This window comes from Panicum virgatum, chromosome 8K (genome assembly GCF_016808335.1).
Source record: "Panicum virgatum strain AP13 chromosome 8K, P.virgatum_v5, whole genome shotgun sequence".
Classification (NCBI taxonomy): Eukaryota; Viridiplantae; Streptophyta; class Magnoliopsida; order Poales; family Poaceae; genus Panicum; species Panicum virgatum.
Genome location: NC_053143.1, coordinates 29547311 through 29558539, shown reverse-complemented (window position 1 = coordinate 29558539; position 11229 = coordinate 29547311). Strand labels below are relative to the sequence as shown.

Below are 11229 nucleotides of genomic sequence, written 5' to 3'. Positions count from 1 at the left end.
CAAAGTCAGACTTTGACAGGTTGTATGGTAAGATTGGCAAGGCTGCTGGAAACACTGCTAGGACGAGCACACAGCCTTCGCTTGTTGACCCCGCGGATGGTGTGCTTAAAGAACCACCGAAAGCACCTCCGCAGAAGCAGGTTTGGGTCCCAAAGCCCAATGCGCTAAGGAACCCCCTCGACACGCTCCCTGCTGCCACAGCCCAGGTTGCCCAGAAGAAGAGGGCTACTCCTCCCCGTCCGCAGGCTAGGCCTCCACCTCCCAAGCGTGAGGTGAGGTACCACTGCGAGTTCTGTGACAGGGAAGGTCACCTGGAGGAGTTTTGCTTCGGAAGGAAGCGGGCTGTGAGGAGAGAGCAGGAGAGACGGAACGCAGACATGTACTCTGCTCGGGTGCGTGGTCCTTCTCGACGTGGTGGTAGGCAAGATGCTAGGGCGCGCCGTGTAGGTGGAGGTTAGGGAGACGGTGGTGGTTACCGTGCTCCAGTGGGTGGTCGCTTTGCCGGTCGTGCTCCTGGTCGTTTTCAGTACGGCTATGGACCACGGGACCGAGGCTTTGGAGGAGGTTTTGAGGCTCCACGCTTTCCTCGTGGTGGTGATCGTCAGCCTCGCAGTAGACGGGATAGGGGATACGCTTTACATGACTTTGGTTACCCTTCTGTAGAGCAAATGGCTCGTCACTAGTTTGCTTCTCACTTTGCTAACCCCAGTGTCGAGACGTTTGCTCCTCCTTTGTTTCGATGGTGATGCAGGTTGGAGGCCTGGAGAACAAGTGCTCCATGGATCTTGGTCTTATGCAGGTTTGATCAAGACTTGATGGTTCTTCAAGGCTGATGGATAGCCCATGATGGCTGTTGTATCCTCTGTACATTTGAGTTTGTCTTTTGAGTTCTTTGTACATTGTCTACGTGTAACATGTTGTAGATTCTACATCTCTACTTGTTTTGCTTGCTAGGTCTGTGCTTGAGCTATGGAGGACTAGCCACTCTGTATGCTAGTTTTTGTGATTTTCATATTGTCATGATTCTGGCTAGCTCAGGGTGTGTGCTTTGTCCAGTTTCCTATGCTTGCGTAGCTTTTGCTTCTTAGTTCTGGTTGCTAGCTCAAGTATCTCCATCGTATCGTTTAGCTACATTGGTTCTTGCTATTGAGTGCCTTTAGACTTTTCTAGGAATATCTTCTGTCTTGATATGTTCTAGAGTGTCTTTTGGTATACTTTTGCATGTAGCTTGACTAACACCTAACCATTTGCTTGAGTCTGACTCTTGATCTTTGATGTTTGCTATTTCCTTGTGTCCTAGCTTCTCTTGTGCTAGGTATCACTTTTTGAGGGGGAGCTCTACCTCAGGTGCCGATGATGATCCGGAGTTACTGCGCCAGCTGCAGGCTCTGGCCCCTTCTGCTTCGACTACCTCAGCTCAGGAGGACGATCCAGTACCACTACTTCCACTTCGATCGTTCACCTCTACAAGAACTTGTTCGAGCAGAAGGTGGACCCGCTGAGGACGCAGGGGAGGTGACATCGAGCTTGTTATGCTCTAGGTCCAGCGGGATCTTCATCGAGGTATGTGAGCATTCGGCTTGTACGTTTTCCTCTCAGGATGGACTTGTGATTTTCTGATTGTTGCCTTTTTCATGGTACTCAGTTGGATCCATCTGGTCTAGTCCTGTGTGTCTTTGAGCCGTTGTATTTGCTGAATTCTTCAGTTGCTTAGTTTCTGGCTTTTCTATGTCTTTCTCTTAAGTTTTAGCTTGGTTAGTTGCATTGTGCATATGCATTGTACATGTTTGCATTTTACATTGTCTCACTTGCACTAGCATTCTTGTATACATTGCTATGATCTTCTAGTGCCTGCTAGTGTGAGTTGATAAACTTGATCATGTATAGCTTGCTCCATTGTGTATATGACATCATCTGAGTTAAGCTATTTTGATTTGAAAATCTGAAAACATGATCACCCAGTCTTGGCTACTAGCATGTTAGGGCGTGTTGATATGCTTTGCTATCTTATTCATGCTAGTATAGCCTTTTGTTCAGCAATTCATACTTGAAATGATCTAAATCTGATAAAATTGCTTGAACTGTTTTTGAAATGGATTGAAAAGATACAGGTGGGATTGCTTGTCGCACTGATCGAGCTTTCGGGACGGCTCACTTTGCACTTGTGAGAACCCGGGCAAGGCTGTGCATGACTGAAATGAGTGCTTTAAACTTCTGATTGTCTTTGACATAGGCTTGGCCTCGTTGCTAAGTAAAGCATGACAAGTTTTCAACCCCTGGCATTAAGAATTGATTGCTATAAATTTAATTGAAAAATGGATGTTGGCAACTTGTTTTTGGCTGGTTTGGCTCACCTTGTATGAGTATGATTAGCACTGTTTTCCATTCCCTACTTGTTAGTGCTATATCATGGGTGATGCTTTTATTTCTCCTAAACTGAACTTGCCTAGCTCTAGACTGATTTGATATACCCTGTTGAGCTAGATGCAGGTCTTGTTTATGGATGCACACGTGCTTGTGACTAGATGTTGCTCATATCCTTGTATCCCTGAATGCTTTCACTTACACCTCCTGCATTGCATTCATTGCATAGCATCTGTTCAGGGGGAGTCTCAGCTTTAGGGGGAGCTTTAGGTCTTTTTAGGCTTGATGTGTGCATGTGCCAACAAGGGGGAGAATTTTGAGAGAAGTGATCGAACAAGGGGGAGACTTGTTTGATTTTTGAAAAACTTGTTGTGCACAGGGCTTTGAGAATGCATCATTTTGGGAGAGTTACACTTGTGAGAGGGAAAAGTTTTGCTTGGGGAGTTTCTGCTTTGTTCTTGGCTCCTGGTTTTCCTCGCTTTCCCTCTGCTTCTTGCATGACTACGTCGAGCGTTACCTCTGTCTTTGAGGAGTCATGTTTTGGCTTTTGATCGATTGCGTCGAGCCTTTGCCCTTGTCTTAGGGGATCGTTTTTGCTTGAGTAAGTGACTGTTCTTGCCTTTCTGAGCCTTTCGTCACTTGCTTGTGCTTCTTTGTTCTTTTCTGGTTTCACTTCTCTTGGTTCGTTTGTGGTGTGTTGACAATGCACTCATCAAGGGGGAGACTGAGAAATGTGAGTACTCTATCCTGGTTGTGATGAGTGAATTGTCAACCGTGCGGTGTGATCGTGTGCTTGGTCTTTGGATTGCAGGTACACGGGCGTCGAGTGTCGACGGGGAGCTGCCGTGGAGGTGCTGTGGCCGATGGACCGTGCGGTGGACGGCGGTGAAGGGCAGCCGGGACCGGAGCTTGGACCGGGCGGCAGCTGTGGCGTCCACTCCTGGATCGAGGGCACAAGCGGCGACGGAAGGCGGGTTTCTTGGTTTGCGCCACAAAACCAAGGAGGAGGATGGCGGTTGAAGACGCCAAGTCGTGGAGGTGACGGGCGTCGGCCTCGGGACTGACGGAGGTGACTGGCGTCAACGGCGTCTAGGGCCTCGCTGCGGGCGAGGAGGTGACGGGCGTCGGGTGGCGTCTAGGGCCGTCAGAAGGCCGAGGCGGGAACGGCGTCTAGGGCCACGGCGTGGAGGCGGGAATCTTCCCGCGCGTGAGGTTTTGGCAGTTTTCTCAAAACCGGCCACCTATCCGGGTTTCGCGGACCCTCCAAAACCGCGGACTGGATCTTCATCAAGATGGCGGCATCGTGGAGAAGACTTCGTTCCGAAGAAAGAACCTCGGCCGTCGGATGAGATCGTGTACAGGGGGTGCTGCAGGCCAACCGGTCTGACCGGTCCCTGGCACCGGTCTGACCGGTCTAACCAACCGGTCTGACCAGTCCAGCGTACCGGTCTGACCAGTCCCGCGGGTATAAATACCCCTTCACTTGTGTTAGGTCAAGTGCGGCTTTTGTATTGCGTCCGTGAATTGTTCTATCTCCCAGGCCGCTGCCCCTGTGTTCCTCTCCCTCTGTTCCTCTCTTTAGAGTAGGTTTTGATTATGGATTTGTGAGACTTTGTATTGGATTTAATTGGGAAAGGAGGCCCCATCCTCCCTGTGCCCTCTGGGCTTTTGAATCAATCCAATTCCCTAGTTTTTGTGCCCTTGTGTGATGGATTTCTATTTCGTTTTTGGTGCACATGTTTGCTAGGATTCTACGAGCTCTTTGTTGTGATTCTCGTGCTTCTGATCCTGTCCCAAACCCTCTGGAATCACGAGCTCTTTTGAATTGGATTTCTTGAGTTTTAGAGAAAACCCCAATCCTTCTTGATCTCTCCTCGAATTCTCAAGATTCTTTGATCTTTAGGACGAGATCTCTTGGGGATATGTGCACGGGGTAGGGGCGAAGCAATCCCCCCAAGTTTCATCGATTTTCGTGGTCGATTGGTCAAGATTCACCATTTGAACCAAAGCTTTTCGGGGTTTTCTAGGTGCCACCGGTCAGACCGGTAGGCGAGACCGGTCTGCTAGTTTTTGAACAGACTCGACCGGTCAGACCGGTTCAGTGCACCGGCCAGACCGGTCCTGGCAAATCATTTCTGCAGTTTTCCCGATTCGCTTCCGATCTGCTTCGTTGTTTTGCTCGCTCGTTCGAGGTCTTTTGTGTTGGCTTAGCTTTTCCATAGTTATTCCAAACTCTGGTCAGAACATTTGAGGGTTTGGGTGATTTTCGGGATATAGGCCGACGGTTCGAATTTCGAAGAAATTTTGATCGGCTCCCATTCACCCCCCCTCTGGTCGCCGGCTTCGGTCCCTCACTTAACGTGCTCTAGCTTTCCGATCCTCTCCCTATTTTTCTTCTTCATGATGCTTCACGTGTCCATTGGTCCTAAGATTCGTAGTTAATTGCCCGGTTTCATAATTTTAAATTTTTGCGCGCCTGTGTAAACAACTTAGACTTGCTTCCTCTTCTTCCCTCTTATCACACGATTAATAGGAGCGGTATTCTAGATCCTCAGTAAACTCAGGATGAATTCTTAATCCTTGTTCTACTTTGTATAAGCCTTAGATCTGTGTTTGCACATACATAGTGATCACAGCCCAACTTAGAATGACTAGGATTAGGGTGAGGAGAGTGTAAATCTAGATACGTTTTAAACATGCATGACTTTCTTTTAGATCCAAGCCGTCAAAATCCAAACTTATTAAACTAACTAGCCCATCAACCCATGCTCCAGCACGGACTAGCAATTTTAAGTGTTAGAAGTTGGTGGATAAATTTAGTACCTAAACAGTTAATCAATATTATTTATGTTTGCTCTTTGTTGTTATATTATGTTCAAATAGATCTTTATACTCTTTAATGGTTACAATAAACTTTAATTATCAGTTACTACATATGTCTTGCCTTTATATCCCATATTTATGTGTATCATCTAACATGAAACTTGGTATGATAATTCAATTTTGTATATATGTATATTAGATTTAGATGTTACATATTTTAGTTACCATTACTCTATGTTTTTTCATCTACCGTCATTGTTTATCTCTTTAAGTCACACCTCTATATGTATTAAATGTATTTAGTTAAAATCCAAGCATAAATTTTTTGCATTAACATGAAAATCAATGTGCCTTTCACTCAAAGTATACATGTATATATATGTGATCTATATGATGACACATATGACGCATGTATATATTTATATCTTTAATATTTTGAAGTGAACTGGGCAATCTAGAAATATATGTAGAAATGTCTAGAGTATTGGTTTTAAATAATAAAAAATGTACATAATTTAGATACAAATTTAGATTTTACTTTATGTTACTCAATATTTATAGCGGTCATTAATTAGATATAAATTTAGAAATATACTTTAATCTTTTTCTTAATAATGGCACATGTGGGTAATTAGATCAAAACATAGGGGTTACTTTAAGTTATTCCCCATAATGGCATAGGAGGGTAATTTATATATATATTTAGGGGGTTATTTTATATTATGTTTCATAATGGCAATGGTGGGTAATTTCTTCGAAAATAGAATAGATCCAATGGTTATTATTGTTGATGATGCTAAATTGATGGCATGATGTTTCTAATTTTTGTGAGAATTTCTAGAATTTTATCTATTTTTCTAGCGCGTCTCGTGAGGATTAATGTGGAGGCCTTAAAAGGAGTCTCCAATTAGTAATAGTAAGATGTTGGAGATGTTTTCTTTTTTCCCCTCTTATATTAACATAGAAATTTCAAGCCCTTGAGATTAATCGCGAGGTTCTCAATTTGGAGCCAAATACATTTAGCCTATTAATAAAAGAATGGTAGAGCTGGACATAAAGAATAGTGTTTATACAACTGTTTATTTTTCCGTGACAACAATGGTAGGAAATTTATAAATGGGTATAGTTTTTTTGGGGGCTAATTTTTACGCAATAGCAAGGGTGTGTAATTTACACGTGCAAGGATATTTTGGGTTACATTTTTTTTGTAATGGCAGTTTATATGCCTCTAACCTAAATTTTTCGGAGCAGCTGAAACACAAACATTTTACTTAGCTTCAAAATAATTTAAGATTCAAGTTTATATGCACCGACTATGTACAGTACACCACACATGGCACAAGCCATTTTTCTTTGTTCTGATTTGAGAGTGCAAGGATGGATCTGGTTGCGGGTGCGCTGGGCAAGCTCCCCTCCAAGCTGTTGGAGCTGCTCAAGGATGAGTACAAGCTGCAGTCCGGCGTCAAGGACCGGATCAGGTCTCTCTCCCTGGAGCTAGAGAGGACGCACGCCGTCCTCCGCAAGGTGGCCGCCGTGCCGCCGGACGAGCTCGATGAGCTGGTCCGGCTCTGGGCACGGGACGTCAGGGAGGCCTCCTATGATATGGAGGACATCCTCGACACCTTCGTCGTCCGTGTCGACGGCGGCAAGCCCGCTGGCGATGCAGCCAAGGTCAAACGTCTCATGAAGAAGATGGGAAAACTCTTCAGCTTGAGCAAGGCTAAGGCTCGCCACGAGATCGCTGGCGCGATCGATGCGCTCAGTAAGCAACTTGAGGATATAGCCAAGCTGCGTGGCAGGTACACTGCTGATGATATTGTGCCCAAACCTGCTGCCACAAAAGGACTCGATCCTCGCCTTTCAGCTCTTTACACAAAGGTCTCGCAGCTCATCGGCATCGATGAGCCAAGGGATAAGCTCATAAACATGCTATCCACAGTTGATAACAGCAAGGAGATGAAGATAGTCTCTGTTGCGGGGTTTGGAGGATTGGGCAAGACCACCCTTGTCAAAGCAGTGTATGAGAAGCTTACAGTGGACATCCGTTACAAAGCTTTTGTTCCCGTTGGCCGCAATCCAGATTTGAATAAAGTCTTGAGAGACATTCTCGTTGAACTTGACAAGGAACGCTACACAATGGGTGTCAATCTGACTGTATTCGATGAAAGGCAGCTCGTCAACGAGCTTCGAGAATTCCTAAAAGACAAGCGGTATGTGTCACCCACCAAAATCATATCAATAGTCACACTTTCCTTCTTTCACTAGATGCTTTTAGATTTTGCAAGTCGTACAAATCATTTCACAATACTAGCTATACACTTGCAGACAGAGTTTTAGTATGCAACTTACTGATTTAATATATTCTCGCATATTTGTAGGTACTTCATTGTCATTGATGACATATGGGATGTGCCATCATGGAACATAATAAAATATGCTCTAGATGACAATGGCTTGGAATGTAAAGTTGTCACTACCACCCGCAACCATGATGTTGCTGAGGAAGTTGGATGTTCTTACAAAATAAAACCCCTTCCTAAGGACAGTTGTAAAATATTATTCTACGGAAGGATATTTGGCTCTGAAGACAAATGCCCAAGGCAACTTGTGCAAGTGTCTGAGAAAATTTTGAAGAAATGTGGAGGTGTTCCATTAGCTCTCATTACCACATCCAGTTTGTTGGCTAATAAGTCAAGAAATGTGAAAGAGTGGTATGAGGTGTGTGACTCTATTGGATCCGGAATTGGAAGTAGTAATGATATTACCGATATGAGAAAGATATTATCTCTGAGCTATTATGATCTACCCTCTCATCTGAAGACATGTTTATTATATTTAAGTATATTTCCAGAAGGATGAGGTCACAAGGGATATAAAAGGTGAGATTCCTTGGTGTATGCTCTTTGCTGATGATGTGGTGCTAGTTGACGAGAGTAGGGCAGGGGTTAATAGGAAGTTAGAGCTGCGGAGACGCACGTTAGAGTCGAAAGGGTTCAGACTTAGTAGGACCAAGACCGAGTACATGATGTGCGATTTCAGCGCGACTAGGCATGAGGGGGGAGACGTTAGTCTAGATGGACAAGTGGTGGTCCAGAAGGATACTTTTCGGTATTTAGGATCGGTGTTACAAAAAGATGGCGACATTGATGAAGATGTTAGGCATAGAATTTCAGCTGGCTGGTTGAAATGGCGGCAAGCTTCTGGCATCCTTTGTGACAAAGAGGGTGCCATAAAAGTTAAAAGGCAAATTCTATATGACAGCAATTCGTCCGGCGATGCTATACGGTGCTGAATGTTGGCCTACAAAAAGGCGACATGTCCAGCAACTGAGTGTAGCAGAGATGCGGATGTTGCGGTGGTTTTGCGGGCACACAAGGAGGGATAGAGTCCGAAACGAAGTTATTCGGGATAGGGTCGGAGTGGCACCAATTGAGGAGAAACTTACCCAGCATCGGCTGAGATGGTTTGGACATGTCCAACGAAGGACTCCTGAGGCGCCGGTGCGTAATGGGGTTCTTGAGCGGGTCGATAATGTAAAGAGGGGTAGAGGTAGACCTAAACTGACATGGGATGAGTTGGTTAAGAGAGACCTTAAGGATTGGAATATCTCTAAAGAGATAGTTTTGGATAGGAGCACTTGGAGACTAGCTATCAATGTGCCTGAACTTTGAACTTATTTCTTTCGGGTTTTCATCTCTAGCCTACCCCAACTTGTTTGGGAAAAAAGGCTATGTTGTTGTTGTATATTTCCAGAAGATTATCAGATTTCGAAGTACTGGTTGATATGGAAGTGGGTAGCTGAATATTTTGTTCTGCCTGGCCAAGCAGGCCAACGCTTATATGAGATTGGAGAGAGTTACTTCAATGAGCTTCTAAACAGATGCCTGATCCAGCCAGTAACAGTGGGTTATAAAGGTATTCCTGAGTCTTGCTGTGTGCATGATATGGTCCTTGACCTCATTTGCTCCATATCAAGAGAAGAAGGTTTTGTTACTACTGTATTGAGTGATACAATAGAAAGCACACATTTTTCGGGAACCAAAGTTCGTCGGCTGTCCCTCCATAACAATACTAGTTGGCCTATGACGAGCACGTTAAAATTGAGGTCCCTATCTATCTTCAATCCTGCTATAACTTCGATGTTGTCATCTATTTCATGTTGCCATCTTTTGCGTGTATTGGATCTAACAGCTTGCTATCTTGGACGCCATACAAGTCTAAGGTTTGTTGGGGGCTTATTTCACTTGAGGTATCTAAGTCTATTAGGGACTGATTATGCTGGTGACCTCCCAGTGGGGATAGGAAGTCTACAGCTTTTGCAGACATTGGATATATGTGGAACTTCTATAAAAGAGCTGCCGTCGAGTATTGCAGCACTAAGACAATTGATGTGCCTACGTATTGAAAATACAAGGCTGCCAAAAAGTGGATTGAGGAGCCTAATGTCCCTTGAAGAGTTGTGGACACCTGATGTGGACTCTAGATACATCGCGGAAGAGCTTGGCCATCTGACACAACTGAGGGGCCTCGGAATCACTCTCGGCAGGGAGCGAGGGCGAGGAAGGAAGATGGGACGACAGCCTGTGTACATGCATCTTTCATGGCGTCCCTAGGCAAGCTAAAGAAAATCCAACATCTATCTATTCATGTCACAGATGGAGTGGCCGCAGTTGATCTCGATGGCTCGGTGGAGTCCCTGGGCAACCTGCAGCAGCTTTGCATAAAGAAAATATGTCGGTTGCCATCATGGATCAATCCTGCATCACTTGTGCTCCTCTCTGACCTGTACATAGATGTGGCACAGCTGCGAGAGGAGGACATCCAAGTCCTCGGGGTGCTGCCAGCTCTTCGTGATCTGAGAGTGCGAGCGATAGTGGCTGATGATGAGGATATACAGGCACCGTTTGTTGGGAAGAAGGTTTATGGTTAGCCCTGATGCTTTTCCATGTGTGCAATTGTGCAGATTCCATGGGTTTTCAACGGTGCCATCTATGTTTCCACCGGGAGCTATGCCCATGCTTGAAAATTTTGATTTCCACGTCCCGTGGGAGGATTTATCTGGTGGTGGTGAATTTTCTTTTCACGACCTGGCCTTGTGCCACCTGCCGTCACTTCAGCTTGTGAATATTTACTTTGGTGGCAAGCAGAATGTCAGCGAAGAAATGGTGACCAAAGTGGAAGACGCGCTGAGGCAGCAGGCGGATGCCCACCCAAATCATCCCTCCATCAGCAAAGGTCATCGTGTATTGTTGCAGCTCTGATTCAATACGGGGATTGATTAATTTTCCCTTTCCCCGGCCCTTAGCTTGCTACCAGGAGCTATCTAGGAAACCTGGCGCTGGAGGTTTCGGGGCTGTTCGGCTGGTTGAAAAGTCGGCTGATTTCGGCTGATTTAATAGTAACATGTGAGAAGAAATAAGCCAAAACAAACCGAAATAAACCGGGAAAAGAAAAGCGAACAGGACCGATCATATTATGTTGCGTTGTACTATTTAGTGGTACGTACTATACATATTTGATGATGTAAGCACTCGCTCGTCCTATATGTATAACTAGTAACCAGTTGTATGCTCTCTATTCTGTTCCAGGTAAACGATCGCGCTGTTCTGGTATTACGTGTACCACTAAGTGCTTTCGGTCCCAACTGGTTAGGACAATGCACTTTTCTTTGACCTTGTTTGGTTCCACAAACTTTTTTTTTAGCTCCAGTCACATTAAAAAAAATCTTACAATTTATGGCTATCAAATAAAATTTGTTTCTAAAACTTTTTTTTACAGATAGATGCTAATTTGCGAGATGAATCTAATGAGCCTAATTAATCAATAATTTGTTACAGTAATGCTATAATAACCATCCGCTAAACATGGATAACATATTTCATTAGATTCATCTTGCAGTTTAGCACCAAAATTCTGGAATTAGTTTTATAATTAGACTTCATTTAATACTTCTAAATATTAATATTCTCTTTGGTGTGACATGGTCTAAAGTTTAGCGGCTACTAGCAGCGAACGGACACGCGTCGTTTCTCTTCCTTTCCT

General features: G+C 44.6%; 1 pseudogene; it reads left to right on the top strand.

The window, feature by feature from the left end:
• Positions 1-6564: 6564 nt before the first annotated feature.
• Positions 6565-10448, top strand: LOC120645621 (annotated as a pseudogene).
• Positions 10449-11229: the final 781 nt, after the last annotated feature.